At 36.3% G+C, this 19,422-nt stretch overlaps 1 protein-coding gene across 3 annotated transcripts in view; it reads left to right on the top strand.

Moving 5' to 3' along the window:
• The window catches only part of grid2 (glutamate receptor, ionotropic, delta 2), a 546,810-nt gene that overhangs the window by 214,599 nt on the left and 312,789 nt on the right, over positions 1-19,422 (top strand). The gene's annotated exons all lie outside the window — the stretch shown is intronic.

The raw sequence follows: 19,422 nt of genomic DNA, 5'->3' as shown, positions 1-19,422 counted from the left end.
TTTTTTCCTATGAGGCTTCTGATCATCTGAATGGGATAATTATGGGGAGACTTAAGGGCACCATTGAGAGAACTGAAGGTATGCCTATAGCTTGAGATTAACTCTCCACATCTTACAAGCTTATTTAAAAACAGTTGTGTTGGTAATGGTGCTATGAATAAAAACAATAAAACTGAAGTGCTATAGAGGGAATCATTAAAAATTGGATAAAGCTAAAATAAGTGACTTAGTTAGCACAAAGCCAGACATTGAAACTGTATAATTTGACCATTTCATGCAGGTGCAATAGATTTCCTTTCTCTTTGACCTTATCTTGAATTTTCAGTTGCTCTTTGCTCTTTGTATAAACTTGCATGCAGTCCTATTTCAAGGATATTAGGAGCCCTAGGCAAATTTTTATCTTTGCTTTCCCTGCAGTCACATCTCTCTTTTTAAATTATTATATTTTGTACATTTGAATGACAAAACTGCATTTGTAATTACATATTTGTCATACAAAAAAAATGGCGTGCAATACTATATCTTTTTTCTGAATTCGATAATTATAGGGATATAATAGAAAAACTGTAACACAATGATTCAGGGTTTTTCTGGCTGATGAATTACTACAGATTAAATAGTAAAAAAAAATAATATATATATTTTTAAAGAACAGTACTTTATCGACTATATGTGGTAGCATGTTGCTTCACAACTGCTTTGCTATATGTAGTGTTAAATACATGTATTCGTGGGTTTTGTGGGTTAAAGTATATGAACACTGATTGGATATGGTTAAAGTTTTAAAGAAGAACTAAAGCCTAACTAAAGAAGTAAGGCAGAAATGGTGTACATTATGTTTTAGGCTTCTGTACCAGCCCAAAGCAACCATAGCCATTTAGCAGGGAAGATCTGTGACCCCAAAATGCCATAGTCAGTAGCTTTGCTGTTTCACTGCACATGCTCTGTGCTGCTGTCAGTTACTGAGCTTAGGGGCCGACTCAAAATATACTGCATATATAGAATATAAATGTAATTCAAACAAACACTTCATGTGGTTAATAATCACTGGGGGAAAAAAATTGCGAAATGCTGAAAATGTTCAAAACAAATTGTCTTTTTCTGCTGTCTTTTCACACATAATACATTGGTCTATGGGTATCATTACATCTTTTCTGTTTTTACTTGTTTTTATTTTTCATACCAAGTGCCCTATGTATCTAGTTATTTATTTTCACTAAAGAAAGTATGTCAATTTATTTTTTATTAAACATCTATTGTCTTTTTATTGGATTCCAGATCATCTAAGTTCAGTTAAGGTTTTACTGCTTACTTTATGGATCTTGATATGATCCTATATATATATATATAGATGGTATAGCTAATGCTTATACCATCTGTTTCATTTTTGGACGCGCACGGTAAAAAACGCAGGCAACGTTTTATTGCACACAACAATTTTTTTCCCCCGCAAATTCATGCCTTGTGAATTATTACACCCATTACTAGTTTTATGTTTTGAAATGCTTCCCTTACCATTGCCACAGAAAAGGGTTGATATGGATTACAAAGAGGATATACAAAGAGATGATATATCTGTCTCTTGAATCACTGCCATCATATTTTCCTGTTTAGAGAGGCAAAGTTCCTGTAGAGTACCCTGAATTGGTAGGGTAATGGACTGGCAATATATACTAAAAACACTGTTGCAGCTATATGTATTGCTATGTTTGTTTCATCGTGTTTGTTTGGGTGGCTTCACATAAACGAATGCTTTTAATTTCAAATCCTGGAAAATCGAACAGTGTCATTGATAGATTCAGAGGTGTTCAACAGTATTGAATACCTTTAATGAAAATCTTTTTCCATGACCTTTAGTTTCTTAGTTTCATAGGTCAATAAGATATTTTCCAGAAGGAACAAAAAAAAATTTAGTGGCAAGCTTAATTTGTTGTAATTAGCTAATAAAGAGTAGAATATTTTCTTTACTAGAAGAGATTACAGATGACATTCTAAGGAGGTCAGCTAGTAGTTCAAATGAAAGCTAGACAAATAACAAGCTGCATTGCATTTAATTTGTCCACACACAAACACTGACACACGCACATTGTGTTATGAAGAGTATTATGCCATCTTTTATTGGGTTACAGGCTTGTTGACTGTGTCCATGACAACCAGTAGTTCTGCTTATGCAGTTGCTGATTGCACAGTCATATTTGCATTTGCAATTAAAGAGAGTATGATAATGAATTGCAGAAAAGTAAGTGTGCAGAAGACCTATCAATCATTGCCTGGAAGAAGCATTAAGTGAAAAAAAAGGCGCTGAAATTGCCTTTTTGCCATTTGTTTGCATTAGCTGGTTTTAGCAGAACAGGCTGCCAATTGAAACATTATGTTCTATAATAGTACCAAACAGGTAGGTAATTTCTATTTTCCGGTAACATCTAATTAATTATTTTAAAATAATTACATTATCATCATGGTTAAGTAGCTTGCTGGATGATATAATTACATTACATGAGAATATTATTCTTCTTCTGGAATCATTCACTGTATATTTTAAGTTGCTAAATCTGCAGCCTTCAAAATGTGCGTGTATGAAAAACTGTTTAATGTAATAATAATAGATTAAAGTACTGACTATCATTACAATATCATTAAGTATCAATTTTGTACTTTGATATTGTTCGGGATACTATGTGAATTTAAACTCTGGAAATTGTCAAACCAAATCCTTCCTGACCCAAATATAATGTTTTCTACATAGCCATAGCTGCAAAAAATGTTAGACACAGACAGCTAGATAGATAGAAAGCATATTACACAAGACATATCAATTTGTACTACATGCATTACAGAGAATGAATAATGTTTCAATGTAGTTGGTTTATAATTAACTGATTTGTATCAGAAATTCAAGGTAATTTAAATTTGAGTTTGTATGATTCAGTACAGAATATACAATATCCTAAAGATGATAATTTGTACCTGCAAGAGCAATGGATACAATGGAAAGCACATTGTCACAATTCTATAAGGTACTTGTGTCCACACAAGCTCCTGCACTTTCACAGGATTGCCAATCCATTCTGCCTCTTCTGATAAATGGAATTCAGCTGCTTCTATTGACACTGAGGAACCATGGAGCAGCAGACTTGCGTTCAGTAAATGGGATGCAAACTGCATTTTGAACACGTGATGAGGATTTTACAAAACTGCCATTCCGTTTGATGTTTTAATACATTGTGCAATTGGATGTGAAAAAGCAGGCGCCATTGTGCTGACATTATGGGGAAAATGCTGCATTATAAGTAAAAGCATGATAGTTTGAGTTCAAAATTACACCTTACACGTGACATTTGTATTTGTAGTTGACCCACAAAGAATAATATAGAAGCCTTATTTAAATATCAATTAGAAAAAAAAAAACAGAGAACCATGCACACCTTCCTACTGTTTTTCTTATAATGGTAGTGATCCCCTAACACAAATTGTTTTAATCTTTTGTATCAGTCTGGTAGTTAATTGTCTGATTCATATATCTATTCAATATTGAGGATTTAGTAAGTTTTTCAGGTGCAAGTTCTCATAATCAATAACTTTTGCCATATGAGGAAAAAAAGTTAAATACAAGTGGTATTTATTGTTTGGTGCATTGTTTGGTAGAAGTACCAGTGGTGCAGTTTTGTGCGGCATGAGTTCCCAGCAGTAGAAAAAAACGCTTTTATGAGAAAATGGCAAACAAATATGACAGACATCAAACAAATTAAAACTTAAAAGGTTATTTTCTGAATTTTCTGCACCACTGAATGAAATAATGATAAAACTCTAATTACCTATTATACTTATGTGAGTTTTTTTATGTTTTCAAGTCAGTAGTTAATTCAAAACATGAATAATTACGTCTATTTTAAAAATATCCAATCTCTTTGTCAGTCCACAAGACCAGTGACCTCACGAAAATACATCAATTAGTTCTATCAACAGTGATAGCAAAGGCTCACTTAGGATCTTGGACTCAGGTGTCCAGTTGGCAATTTTATTATGCATTTTTTCATGGGCATATGTTTATACACTTTACTAAACAAGACCAAGAGGCTCAGGAAAAGATTCTTACTGACAGGACATCAACATAGCATCATAAAAGACATATTCCACAACTCCTTAAAAAGATTCCACAATAAGTGAGTTGCAAAGAGTTAAAAATTTAAGTAATAAAAGTGGAGTATTTTAGTATATATTATTGAAATATTAATTACCCCTGGATGGCCATGAAAATCAAGGGCATCCAACTTAGAATGCAACCAGTTATGCAACTAAAATATAACTGTATATTTATATTTGTTCATTTCCAGATGCCGTTTCCCCAAAAAGTCTCTTGCCGAATGGTTGTGAAATTATTTGATAAATGTTAGTTAGACTATAGTTTTATTTTTGCTTATAATGGATTTATTTAAAATCAACTGCTCTCTTAAAAAGTACCATTTTCATTCATATCTGTGTATTGTTGTCATTAAAATACATTTTATCTTTCTAGATAATCATGTAGGGGACCCTAAAGGTATGAGGCCCTAAAATCCATGGAACATATGGGGTAACTCTGTCATGAAGTACATACACAGATTAGTGATGCACAAGTTAATACCAGACACAAGTCAATAAAATTTGATCATAATCTTCCTTACCTTTATCTGTTGCAGTCATGCTATTGGTAGTCCAAAAAACACATCACATGTTGACAGTTACTATCCAAGTACATTTAACAATCACTTCCTCAATGCCAATTATATTTTTTTAAACTTTACCACTAGTCAGACCAACCGCATATCTTCAAGGAAAAGCCTTTCAATGCTTCGAAGATGTCAACAATAAAAACCTTTGCGACTTTTGCTACAGATAGTTTTATAGATATTATATGTTTTGTGGCAATGTCAAGAAACAAAAGTAACAATTGGAAAGTACTATAATTATCTGTATTATCTTGGGATATCTTTCTGCATCACAGGACTGCTGTTTGTTTGTTTTTTTAACCCGATAATAGCAAAATTATCACCGCTACCAGGAAATTCCCAGTGCAATCAGAAAAAGGTTTCTGCATGATAGTATATTGCTGCCCAAGGTTATATTTATGTAAATATGCATATGTATTCTCATATACACATAGGGGCCCATTTACTTACTCACGAACCGGCCGAATGCGTCCGATTGCGTTTTTTTCGTAATGATCGGTATTTTGCGATTTTTTCGGAAAATTATCGCGACTTTTTCGTTACCAATACGATTTTTGCGGAAAAACGCGAGTTTTTCGTAGCCATTCCGAAAGTTGCGATTTTTTCGTAGCGTTAAAACTTGCGCAAAAAGTTGCGATTTTTTTCGTAGTGTTAAAACTTGCGCAAAACGTCGCTCCTTTTAAGTTTTAACGCTACGAAAAAAGCGCAACTTTTCGCGCAAGTTTTAACGCTACGAAAAAATTGCAACTTTCGGAATGGCTACGAAAAACTAGCGTTTTTTCGCGCAAATCGTATTGGTTACGAAAAAGTCGCAATAATTTCCGAAAAGTCGTAAAGGCGCCGAAAAAATCGCAAAAAATACGAAAAAGTCGCAAAATGTTCGTTTTCCAATCGGAATTTTTCCAATTCGGATTCGAATTCGTGGGTTAGTAAATCAGCCCCATAGAGAGAAGCTTTTTTTGTTATAAGGATTAATTAATAAAGAAGATAGTTCAAACAAAAAGTACATTTATTCATCAAAATCTATTCCTATATATATCTACAGTAGTAAAAAATAGCATTTACAAAACAATTTTTGAGTTTATTTTTCTAAATCGAATAAACCTTATTTATTAATAAAAAAAATCATCTGAATTAAAAACTCAAATGCAAACTCAATTACAAACTCTGAAAAAAAAATTGCAAATATGACTTGACAGAGTTTTTGAAACATAATTCTAATTCAAGTTTGTTTAGAACAAAAAACTTGAATCATGAAAAAATCAAACTCGAACATTGATAAATCTCCCCCTTAATCAAACATGAAATATATGATAATTACAATGAAAGTATCCTATACGGATAAGTTATATATACCTTTTACAATCATCCTTCCATTGGGTCCATGCAGGAACTCCAAGAACTAACTTAAACCACAGAATAACCACAAGGTTTATGTGGTTAGTAACCATTCACTCCATTCAAGAAAACAGGGAAATGGAAGTTGTGAAATGCAGTTTTAGGACAGAAAGGGTTATATTTCCAACTACATTCGTAAAAGGGAAGGGATTTGGTATCTGATAGACAGGATGGGTTCAGGAGCATGCACTTCTATGTATATGCTTGTATGCTGATACTTTTTAGTATTTATGCAGCATCCTCATATAATATTTACACTTACCGCATAAAATAAAGATATAACACAATCAAGTCCCCCTGTGGTCACATATTAGAAATGTATTCCTGATTAATTGTATTTTATTCAAAATTAATACCATGTAGAAAATGCACATCTCCTTTGCTAATTAATGTGTGCATTATTCTCAGTATGAGATGTTGATATAGTATTTGTGTTCAGTGTTCTGTAACTACCTAAAAAAAATTGATATTTACAATAATATGATGCAATATTCTTGGTGAAGATTTGATTTGGTTGCACCTTTAGATAATTATGGTTGGCACAGTCTTTAAGACACTATAAGGGGTGTGTTAAACCGCTCCCATTGTATGTGACTTTACTTTGACATTTGTGACTTTGGTCTTTACCATTAACAAGGTAAATGTTCGGAGAATAAATGGTACTTGGAATTTAAGTATATTAGCTTGCTAATCTGTATGTGCAAACAGAACTCACCTTATTCCTATAAAATGAGCAAATATAAAATCTTTTACTTTGGGTTGATATGGTGTCACTTACTAGCAAAATACAGCCTTGAACTCATAAGGGAGTAAAAATTTTGATATTTCTTTTGATTGCAAAACTGTTCCCGTTGTTAGCTGACATTTTTGTCAGCTTGTTATTTTCTGAAAGTGTGAGGTTTCTTGCAGAATTTCATCTAACTTTATTATAGATTTAATATATAAAAACACACATTTAAACAAATCATCAGAAATCTTTAACCCTTTAAGTGCCAAGGGACGTAGATTCTACGTCCCAGGTACCAAGGGACCAAAGTGCCATGGGACGTAGAATCTACGTCCAATGGCACTGTCGGGTTTACAAGCGCTGCGCTCGCTTTTAAAGCAGCGCAGCGCTTGTAAACCCCTCAGATCCCCCTAGGCAACGAGCAATGAAGACATACTTACCGATCCGGGTCCCCCAGCCGCACCGATCGCGTCGCCAGCCAATGACAGCAGTGGACACGCGTTGATGACGTGTCCACTGCTGTCCCTTTAAATAGCGCCGCCTACTGTCGGCTCCCTCACTCCTGCTGCGCACTTGGGACAAGATGGAGCTCCCCTGCTGCCTTCCTGCTGGATTGATCGCCCCTGATCGCCCCTGATCGTCTGCCTGCCTTGGGTAAGCTGAACTACAACTCTCTACCACTGTTTATTTTGCTTATTTCTATCTCAACTGTCTAAAAAAATTTTTTTTTTTTTTTTTTGCATTTTTTCTTCTATCTTTGTCATTATTACACTTTTGTACACATACACACTTATTTACAACTTTCCCAAGCACACACAGACACTTACACACACACTTACACTTACACTTTTTTTTTTTTTTTTTTTTTTTTTTTTCTTTCTTTCTTTTCTTTTCTTTCTGTCTTTGCTTTCTTTGGCAGTCTTTTTTTTTACTAAAACTTTATTTCTGATCTTGCTCTATAATTATCTGATTTATTTGGTTGCATTTTAGTGTTTTTTTGGCATTTTCATAATTGATTTCTGTTTTTGAATTATTCTATTGCACTGTAACTTTTTTATTGCTATTTGGTGCTGAATTTGCAGTGACGTTGGTGGATCCAGGGCTCTGACCACCGATTTCATTGCAATTATTGTTCTTCTGTTGGTTTAGGTGGTTTTATTGGATTTTACGGTGTTTTATCTTTGCATTGTTCTTTATTGTGTGTTTAGTGCCCCCAAAAAGGTTGCTTTTGCAGTGACATTGGTGGATCCAGGGCTCTTACCGATTTCATTGCAACTATTGTTCTTTGATTGCTTTTAGTGGTTTTATTCCATTTGATTTCAGTTGTTCTAGAAAGGTCCAGAGGTGCTAAGATTGTTCTGGTAGTTTCTATTGCCAAGGGTTAGGCTGATGCCACACGAGGCGTAGGGCTGATTTTTTCAGCAAGTGGAAAAACGCTTGCCGAAAATTCAGCCCTACGCCTGCTACTTGTTCCTGCACCCGAATGAATGGGATACGCTCGGGTGCAGGCACGTGTAGCCGATATACGCATGAAAACGCGAGACTTTGCATTCTCACGCGTTTTCATGCGTATATCGGCTACATGTGCCTGCACCCGAGCGTATCCCATTCATTCGGGTGCAGGCAAAAAAAAAGGGGTGCATAGAGTGCAGCCCCAATATTATGCATTTTCAGGTTTGGCGGCCATGTACTTATGTGCAACCAGACATAGGTATCGTTTTATTCAGGGGAACTTGCAGATTGATGGTTAGTAAGTTTTTGGTAGTTGCCATGGAGATTTTGGGGAGAAATCTAGGTTTTTTTATCTGGTTTTTCCTTGATTTCTGACCAAAGCGCTGACTTCTGCAAGGGACTGCGGCCACAATTTTCCATGTAGAAAGAGAAGAGTGGCGTCTCTGAATAGCTGAAGGTGTGCACTTTTCGTAAATATATAGATTGTGGGGGTTATCTCACAGGTAGGGGGGGTTAACACTGAAAAACTGCAGGTAGTGCACATAGAGCGCAGCCCCCAAAATTTCAACTGAAATTGCCCTTATGCATTGCCCCTGTTTGGGGGCATTTGGTGGCCACGTCTTTATGTGCACCCATACATATGGGGTATCGTTTTATTCAGGGGAACTTGCAAATTGAGGTTTAGTAAGTTTTTGGTAGTTGCCATGGAGATTTTGGGGAGAAATCTAGGTTTTTTATCTGGTTTTTCCTTGATTTCTGACCAAAATCTAGGTTTGTATCTGGTTTTTCCTTGATTTCTGACCAAAGCGCTGACTTCTGCAAGGGACTACGGCCACAATTTTCCATGTAGAAAGAGAAGAGTGGCGTCTCTGAATAGCTGAAGGTGTGCACTTTTCGTAAATATATAGATTGTGGGGGTTATCTCACAGGTAGGGGGGGTTAACACTGAAAAACTGCAGGTAGTGCACATAGAGCGCAGCCCCCAAAATTTCAACTGAAATTGCCCTTATGCATTGCCCCTGTTTGGGGGCATTTGGTGGCCACGTCTTTATGTGCACCCATACATATGGGGTATCGTTTTATTCAGGGGAACTTGCAGATTGATGGTTAGTAAGTTTTTGGTAGTTGCCATGGAGATTTTGGGGAGAAATCTAGGTTTGTATCTGGTTTTTCCTTGATTTCTGACCAAAGCGCTGACTTCTGCAAGGGACTGCGGCCACAATTTTCCATGTAGAAAGAGAAGAGTGGCGTCTCTGAATAGCTGAAGGTGTGCACTTTTCGTAAATATATAGATTGTGGGGGTTATCTCACAGGTAGGGGGGGTTAACACTGAAAAACTGCAGGTAGTGCACATAGAGCGCAGCCCCCAAAATTTCAACTGAAATTGCCCTTATGCATTGCCCCTGTTTGGGGGCATTTGGTGGCCACGTCTTTATGTGCACCCATACATATGGGGTATCGTTTTATTCAGGGGAACTTGCAAATTGAGGTTTAGTAAGTTTTTGGTAGTTGCCATGGAGATTTTGGGGAGAAATCTAGGTTTGTATCTGGTTTTTCCTTGATTTCTGACCAAAGCGCTAACTTCTGCAAGGGACTGCGGCCACAATTTTCCATGTAGAAAGAGGAGAGTGGCGTCTTTGAATAGCTGAAGGTGTGCACTTTTCAGAAATATATAGTTTGCGGGGGTTATTTCACAGGTATGGGGGTGTTTAGACTAAATAACTGCAGATAGAGCACAGCCCCCCCTTATGCATTGCCCCTGTTTGGGGGCATTTGGTGGCCACGTCTTTATGTGCACCCATACATATGGGGTATCGTTTTATTCAGGGGAACTTGCAAATTGAGGTTTAGTAAGTTTTTGGTAGTTGCCATGGAGATTTTGGGGAGAAATCTAGGTTTTTATCTGGTTTTTCCTTGATTTCTGACCAAAATCTAGGGTTGTATCTGGTTTTTCCTTGATTTCTGACCAAAGCGCTGACTTCTGCAAGGGACTGCGGCCACAATTTTCCATGTAGAAAGAGAAGAGTGGCGTCTCTGAATAGCTGAAGGTGTGCACTTTTCGTAAATATATAGATTGTGGGGGTTATCTCACAGGTAGGGGGGGTTAACACTGAAAAACTGCAGGTAGTGCACATAGAGCGCAGCCCCCAAAATTTCAACTGAAATTGCCCTTATGCATTGCCCCTGTTTGGGGGCATTTGGTGGCCACGTCTTTATGTGCACCCATACATATGGGGTATCGTTTTATTCAGGGGAACTTGCAGATTGATGGTTAGTAAGTTTTTGGTAGTTGCCATGGAGATTTTGGGGAGAAATCTAGGTTTGTATCTGGTTTTTCCTTGATTTCTGACCAAAGCGCTAACTTCTGCAAGGGACTGCGGCCACAATTTTCCATGTAGAAAGAGGAGAGTGGCGTCTCTGAATAGCTGAAGGTGTGCACTTTTCAGAAATATATAGTTTGTGGGGGTTATTTCACAGGTATGGGGGTGTTTAGACTAAATAACTGCAGATAGAGCACAGCCCCCCCTTATGCATTGCCCCTGTTTGGGGGCATTTGGTGGCCACGTCTTTATGTGCACCCATACATATGGGGTATCGTTTTATTCAGGGGAACTTGCAAATTGAGGTTTAGTAAGTTTTTGGTAGTTGCCATGGAGATTTTGGGGAGAAATCTAGGTTTTTATCTGGTTTTTCCTTGATTTCTGACCAAAATCTAGGGTTGTATCTGGTTTTTCCTTGATTTCTGACCAAAGCGCTGACTTCTGCAAGGGACTGCGGCCACAATTTTCCATGTAGAAAGAGAAGAGTGGTGTCTCTGAATAGCTGAAGGTGTGCACTTTTCGTAAATATATAGATTGTGGGGGTATCTCACAGGTAGGGGGGGTTATCACTGAAAAACTGCAGGTAGTGCACATAGAGCGCAGCCCCCAAAATTTCAACTGAAATTCCCCTTATGCATTGCCCCTGTTTTGGGGCATTTGGTGGCCACGTCTTTATGTGCACCCATACATATGGGGTATCGTTTTATTCAGGGGAACTTGCAGATTGATGGTTAGTAAGTTTTTGGTAGTTGCCATGGAGATTTTGGGGAGAAATCTAGGTTTGTATCTAGTTTTTCCTTGATTTCTGACCAAAGCGCTAACTTCTGCAAGGGACTGCGGCCACAATTTTCCATGTAGAAAGAGAAGAGTGGTGTCTCTGAATAGCTGAAGGTGTGCACTTTTCGTAAATATATAGATTGTGGGGGTTATCTCACAGGTAGGGGGGGTTAACACTGAAAAACTGCAGGTAGTGCACATAGAGCGCAGCCCCCAAAATTTCAACTGAAATTGCTTTTATGCATTGCCCCTGTTTTGGGGCATTTGGTGGCCACGTCTTTATGTGCACCCATACATATGGGGTATCGTTTTATTCAGGGGAACTTGCAAATTGAGGTTTAGTAAGTTTTTGGTAGTTGCCATGGAGATTTTGGGGAGAAATCTAGGTTTTTATCTGGTTTTTCCTTGATTTCTGACCAAAATCTAGGGTTGTATCTGGTTTTTCCTTGATTTCTGACCAAAGCGCTGACTTCTGCAAGGGACTGCGGCCACAATTTTCCATGTAGAAAGAGAAGAGTGGTGTCTCTGAATAGCTGAAGGTGTGCACTTTTCGTAAATATATAGATTGTGGGGGTATCTCACAGGTAGGGGGGGTTATCACTGAAAAACTGCAGGTAGTGCACATAGAGCGCAGCCCCCAAAATTTCAACTGAAATTCCCCTTATGCATTGCCCCTGTTTTGGGGCATTTGGTGGCCACGTCTTTATGTGCACCCATACATATGGGGTATCGTTTTATTCAGGGGAACTTGCAGATTGATGGTTAGTAAGTTTTTGGTAGTTGCCATGGAGATTTTGGGGAGAAATCTAGGTTTGTATCTAGTTTTTCCTTGATTTCTGACCAAAGCGCTAACTTCTGCAAGGGACTGCGGCCACAATTTTCCATGTAGAAAGAGAAGAGTGGTGTCTCTGAATAGCTGAAGGTGTGCACATTTCGTAAATATATAGATTGTGGGGGTTATCTCACAGGTAGGGGGGTTAACACTGAAAAACTGCAGGTAGTGCACATAGAGCGCAGCCCCCAAAATTTCAACTGAAATTGCCCTTATGCATTGCCCCTGTTTTGGGGCATTTGGTGGCCACGTCTTTATGTGCACCCATACATATGGGGTATCGTTTTATTCAGGGGAACTTGCAGATTGATGGTTAGTAAGTTTTTGGTAGTTGCCATGGAGATTTTGGGGAGAAATCTAGGTTTTTTATCTGGTTTTTCCTTGATTTCTGACCAAAGCGCTGACTTCTGCAAGGGACTGCGGCCACAATTTTCCATGTAGAAAGAGAAGAGTGGTGTCTCTGAATAGCTGAAGGTGTGCACTTTTCAGAAATATATAGTTTGTGGGGGTTATTTCACAGGTAGGGGGGGTTAACACTGAAAAACTGCAGGTAGTGCACATAGAGCGCAGCCCCCAAAATTTCAACTGAAATTGCCCTTATGCATTGCCCCTGTTTGGGGGCATTTGGTGGCCACGTCTTTATGTGCACCCATACATATGGGGTATCGTTTTATTCAGGGGAACTTGCAGATTGATGGTTAGTAAGTTTTTGGTAGTTGCCATGGAGATTTTGGGGAGAAATCTAGGTTTGTATCTGGTTTTTCCTTGATTTCTGACCAAAGCGCTAACTTCTGCAAGGGACTGCGGCCACAATTTTCCATGTAGAAAGAGGAGAGTGGCGTCTCTGAATAGCTGAAGGTGTGCACTTTTCAGAAATATATAGTTTGTGGGGGTTATTTCACAGGTAGGGGGGGTTAACACTGAAAAACTGCAGGAAGTGCACATAGAGCGCAGCCCCCACATTTTTAGCTGTAATTGCCCTTGTGCATTGCCCCTGCTTTGGAGTGTTTGGTGCCCATGTCTTTATGTGCACCCATACATATGGGGCATCATTTTATTCAGGAGAAGTTTGTCTTTCAAATATGCCTTTGCTAGAAAATTTTTATGAGATTTTTTTTTGTCAAATCCACATTTGATCATGCGTCCAAGTTTACGTTTTAGAAAAAAAAAAAAAATGTCATAAAAAGTTCCAAATTTCACAATGCACTGACAAAAGGTATTTGGCTTTTGAGTGAAAACTACATTGCACCTAGAAACCTGAAGGTCTGTAGTTTCTAAAGATACCAAACATGAGGGGATATTTTAGATTTACATATAAGTTATGCTGCATTAACTGTTACAAGCGCTTTTCTGCTTTGTTCTGGTGTGATATTGTACTAAGTATTGCCTTAGTTTGGGGGTTACTTCTGGACAGGAACTGTGGGGTACCACCACATATTTGGTATCGTTGGAATTGGGAGTATCAGGGCTTTTACAAACAATAAAAAAAAGTGAGTAAAATTAACTTTTCTATGGAAAAAAACCTCAAAATATACAGAAATTTTTCATAATTTTATTTTTTTTTTACATATTTCACCCAAAATACACATCATATCTCCAGAAAAGTTATAAAATTTGGTATGTATGTCGAAGCCCAATTAGTGACGAAAAAAACGATATATAATTTCCCTAGTTTCGTGGAGGTTTTCCTACCAAAAAACATTGTTAAAGTGAATGAGTACAAAATGCTTAAAAAACGTCTGGCACTGGGGGGAACCGAAATGACGAATTCGGCTGGCACTTAAAGGGTTAAACCTTTGTATAAAAGATTTATCTTGGTTGGTTTACAAACATTTTATGGAAAAAAGCCCATTCATTAAACCACACATTTTCGCTAATTAAAAGCATGATTGGAAAAAATTTGGAGTAACCACGATAATTTCTGATGTGTGAAAATTGCGCAAAAATTATTTTCTTGGTCATACGAAAATATTGTGGTTGTAATCCGAAAGTCACGAAATATTCGTATCCGGACGATCCTAAACGGTGCAAAAACTTATCTGGCTTTGAAACTTTAATGCATGATTTTGAAAGCCTTCCATAGGACTCATTGGCACTCTACAGCTCCAACCGGGCCAAAAGATAGTCATGATACCAAAGCTTGAATGCATTCCGAAATGGTTGTAGTCTTTGCGAACAATATGACTTTTTCTAAAGGAAAACAAAGAAAAAGTCATACCAATTTAACAATATTATCGTGGTCATTACGAAAAGTTCTAAAAATTAGAAAAAAAAATGTTGGTTTCATGAATGGGCCCCATATTGTCCATGACATAGTTATAATAGACCAATGAAGGTAAAGGTGCAATGTTTCTATGAGTATTGTCACCTACAGCAACCAATCTATGGACATAATAAAAGGCGCAATGTTTGTATTGGTATGGTCATCAAACACTCAGCTACAACCTTTATTAGTGGTCACCTGTTAAATGCCAATGGCAACAGTGGCAAACATTTTCTTTTTTTTTAATTATACATAATTTTTTTTATTTTACTTTTTTGTCTTCTGGATACTTGTCTGTTAACTGCTCCTAACTGAAAATGTTTGCTTTAAGCTTGCTTTGAGATGTTGGTACTGTGATTAATGCAAGGATGTTTTTGGCTTCAGTAATAAGCTAGGTTTTCATTTTTATCTCCAAAACAATTCTACAAAAAGAAGAATGACTTATAAAGTCCTTCCATTCTGCAAAGATGTTTAGTTCTCAGCTTGAAACCATTCAACTGTTTCAGGTTGAAAGATTTTCTTACCATCTGTTGTGGTCATTGCTTGGTATACTAACAAATTCCCCTTAAAGAGATGATATTTCTTTTTAACCATCCTATACAAACAGATACATTGATCAAACAATACACTTTCCATTTAGACATAAAATAGATGTAATAATACATAATAAAATGTAGTATTTTTGTGTGCAAAGTACAATTTATGAATGCAAATCCCTAATTTTTTTCTGATTTGTGTTTGCTTGTTTCTGACACACTGCTTTAAAACTCCATTGAGTGTTGTAACACTGGAACTACTGCAAAGTTCAGCATGAAAGAGCCTGTTTGGACACAGGTACTTTTAGGGGGCCATTTACTAAACCTCTGAATTTTATTTTTATGATTTTGAATTTTTAGCGCTATAAAGTTTTATGGAAAAATTCAAGGTTTTGGCGTGAAAATTTGAAAAACTCTGAGTTTTCCGACTTTTCTGCGCCTTTTTTCCATGCTGACTTTTCAGTTTAGATTTTTTTGTAAATTTATGACATTCGGGGAAACAAGTTTATTCCAATTTTAAAAACAGAAAAATTATAGATTTTTAGTTAATGTGCCTCTATATATATGGCATCAATACTTGAAACATTTGGGTTGTTGACTTGTGGGCTTTTTTATCAATTTTCAAGTTTGTTCTTCTTAATCAAATAAATGTGCATATTGAATGTTTGCTTATTTACTAATAATGAAAACTCTTTAAAATAAAGAACGTAAATACCTAAAAAATGTAAGTTTGAAAATTTGGCTTGACTTTGCCTAGGGCAACCCCCATCGACTTCTATAGAAACTTGCAAGCTTTTAGATGGTGAATTTTTACATTTAAGTTGTCCGGTTTTTGCACTTAATACCAAGATATTTGGGTTTTTGATACATAATTCACTTTTTTTTTTTAGCACAAAAAAGAAAAAAAATCAAACTTGAATGTTAATAAATCTCACCCTCGGGGTGTTGGCACACACACAGTGTACACCTGGTAGAACAGGAAAAAAATGTTAATTCTGCAACAAAGTAAGGTAAAATTCATTGTCATTGGAGAGTGCGTAAAAATGATTTTTTTTTTTTTTTTTAACTTTGCTTGTCCTTAAATATAAATATTTATTCCATTAAAAAGCTCAGTCTAATGAGTATAGAAAAGTCTTTATTGATATAACAGCATTTATAAATGGGAATAGAACATATTGCTTGCCTCAACTCAATTGCCCACGATTAACTGAGAAGTGATGGAAGGCCAGTGAGGACAAGAAAATCTTTTTTTTCCCCATGTAAATTATATAGGGGCTTTGATTCTCCATTAAATGTGGGTTGCTGTATGACAATTTGGGATTTTGTGTCCAAAACCTGTCTGCGTGCAGGTATTTAATGGGTAACCAATAGGGTACAGTTACATTTGTGCATGCTTGCAAATGTAATCTTTTTTCAGGCATTATTAGTCATGCCTCATTAGATTTTAACTATGTTTGCTTAGCACTAGTGATTGGCAAAAAATTTCGCCAGGCATGGATTTGCAGCAAATTTCTGCATTTCCATTGGCGGATTTTTTTGTGAAACGTGCGACAAAATTCACCATGGAAAAATGTGTAATTCGCCGCAGAAGAATTGCATCAAAATAATTGTCTTGCATCAATAGAATTGTTGCGTGCGTTATTTTCACCGCTTTGCAAATTTTTTTACTGTTTCGCAAATCTTTTAAAAGATTCCAGAATTTTTAGCTGAAGCGAAATGGGACAGATTCGCTCATCACTACTACAAATCTTATCACATCTCTTTTCTCCCTACACATATCCCCTTCACATTTGAAAGAGATTTTTTCACTAAGTACACTTTTCTTCTTTTAATGGAGTGAAATTATTTTTACTATCATTTTTTAAACCTTGACAAGCCAAGACCTTGAGATGATGTATTATAACTTCAAATCAATTTTATTTTATATTATTGCACACATTCAAATTCCTCACTAGAAAGGAAAAAGTAGAAATGAATGTTAAACAATTCACAGAGAACTTTAAAATGTCTGAAATACATTAGGAAAATCATGCTCAATTATTGGAACAGAACACTGGGTCAGCCATTGCATTAAAAGCAAGAAAATGGCACTTTGTTTTGAAAAATTACGTGATAATGGTTAGTCTTTTTATGTGAGAAAATGACATAATACTCTCATATGACATGGCGCTTTTTAGATACTCAGATATACTACAGATATGCTACAGATGAGTATCTGGAAATCAGTACATAGAATAGATATTTATTTGCTTACCCTTAAAAAAAGCTAGGCAATTCATGGTTTAATTATTTTACCTAAAATATATTTCAATCATTTGGCAGTTATCCTGAGTTTATGACTATGAAAATTTTCATTCATCCAGGTTATCGTATCTAGCATAAGTAAATTTAAAGCAACTGGACTTGCTTTAATTTAAGTGCTTTGATTTAAGCAGCTTGAAGAAGCTTCTTTCCTGGCTTGTATTTGATGATTGGCTCCTTGTAAACTATTGTTATTTATTTGTAATTTAAGATTTTTATGTTTGGGAATAAAAATCCCAAGCTCCTAACTCAGATGTATCCATGCATATTTTATGTATTTATGTATTTATTTATGTATGTGTTTTAAAATAATTTTTGATTGTCTATCATTCTACATAGAATTTAGATTATGAAATGATAATAATAATATTAGTGACTGGTCAATACTATATGATGTAGAGCACACCGCCCACCCATGTCACCTACCACAGGAAAAAAAAGGGAGGAGGGTTTAGGCTCACTCACAATGGGCATGTATGTGTTCATACATTCTAATTTTGTCTTTTTCTGTGACATTCTTGTAAATAAAACTATATTTTTACTGAAACTACAATCCATATAGTGTCTTTGATTATTGAAAAGTCTTATTTCAAGTATGCTTATACATGTTCACTGCTTATTAATAGTTCAAGGCAAATTCTATATGTGACAGCACACAAAAGACGTTTGGGTTGATTCACTAAAGGTCGATAAGTGTAATTGCATGCTTTTTTGCATTAAAATTGCTGCAAAAAAATGTGCGATTCGCTAAAGTATTATCGCATGTGTTAAGTCTCATATTGCGTGCGTTAAATAGCATGCAACCGAATGCATTAATTTTAACGCATTGCGTTAATTAGCGAGCAGAAATAATACTAACGCATGATTCACAAACACTTAGGGGCACATTTACTAATCCACGAATCGGAATCACGAATGGGAAAAAATCGAATTGGAAACGAAAATTTCGGAAGATCGAAAATATCACGAAAGTGCTTACAAAAAAATCGTATTAGTTACGATAATATCGTATTGGCAATCCGAAAGTCAGGAAATTTTCGTACCGAACAATTGTAAACAGCGGTAAAAACTTTCCGATTTTTTCGTGCAAACGTCCAAAAAAGTCGTGCGCCATACGAAAAAGTCGTGCGCCGTACGAAAAAGTTGTGCGGACGCCCGAAAAAATCAGCGAAAATACGCTCAGAGCGTTCGCATGAACGCTCGAGCATTCGTGCTTTTGTAAATGTGCCCCTTAGACGCGCTAAATATCGCATTAGTCTGTGCAAAAATTAACACCTACTTGGGGCAGGCGGTAATTATAGAAAAGTACAGTTCATGAGCTTTTGGCAACACAATATGGACTTTGCAGTGTGATTTATTCAAGTATGTGTTGGCCCTAGAGTGATGCAGCCTCCAGTTTGTAGGGAAATGGTCATTTTCAGAACAGTAGTTTTCCGAAAGTAATGGCGTGCGTTTTTTCTCACCCGGTGACAATTTGTGCGCAATGCGTTAATTAGCACGCATTGCGTCAAATACCGCCTTCGCGACTTAAATAACGCAAACAGCATTGCGTCTAAATTAACACAAGTATCCTTTTAGTGAAATAAAATTTTTAACGCATTCTATAAATAGCGCTCATTTTATCGCACTTTAGTGAATCAACCCTATTGTCTGAGTGACCTGAGAAGCTATGTGCTTGGGAGCAGCCTCCACAACATCTCCATGGTGTATCATGGGGACGTTCTTCTTTATTTTTTTTTTTATATATTTTTTAATACATTTCCTGTTAAACCACCACTCTAGTTCTAAAATAAAGAACATTTCCTGTTAAACACCCAACCCCACTCCCATAGATGAAAAATCAAAACCATTTTTAAATCAATGTCATCTTTATTTATATATTTGCAAGTACTGTAAAATACTCCTTTAATATGAAAAAAAATCTTGTTTTAAGCACCAGGGGATTTTTAATTATTTTCAGTAATATTTGGTATTCAGCCGTTTTATTCAGTCTGTTTGTTCTTTTTTTTTTTTTTTTTTAAATAAGTCACAGTCTAACTATATATGAAACTGTTGAAAGATAATTTCTAATTGGTTTATTTATCAATTTTCAAGTTTGTGAATTTG

Source organism: Xenopus tropicalis, chromosome 1, assembly GCF_000004195.4.
Source record: "Xenopus tropicalis strain Nigerian chromosome 1, UCB_Xtro_10.0, whole genome shotgun sequence".
In the NCBI taxonomy this organism is placed as follows: domain Eukaryota; kingdom Metazoa; phylum Chordata; class Amphibia; order Anura; family Pipidae; genus Xenopus; species Xenopus tropicalis.
The sequence above is the reverse complement of the archived record's forward strand: the minus strand, read 5'-3'. Positions and strand labels throughout refer to the sequence as shown.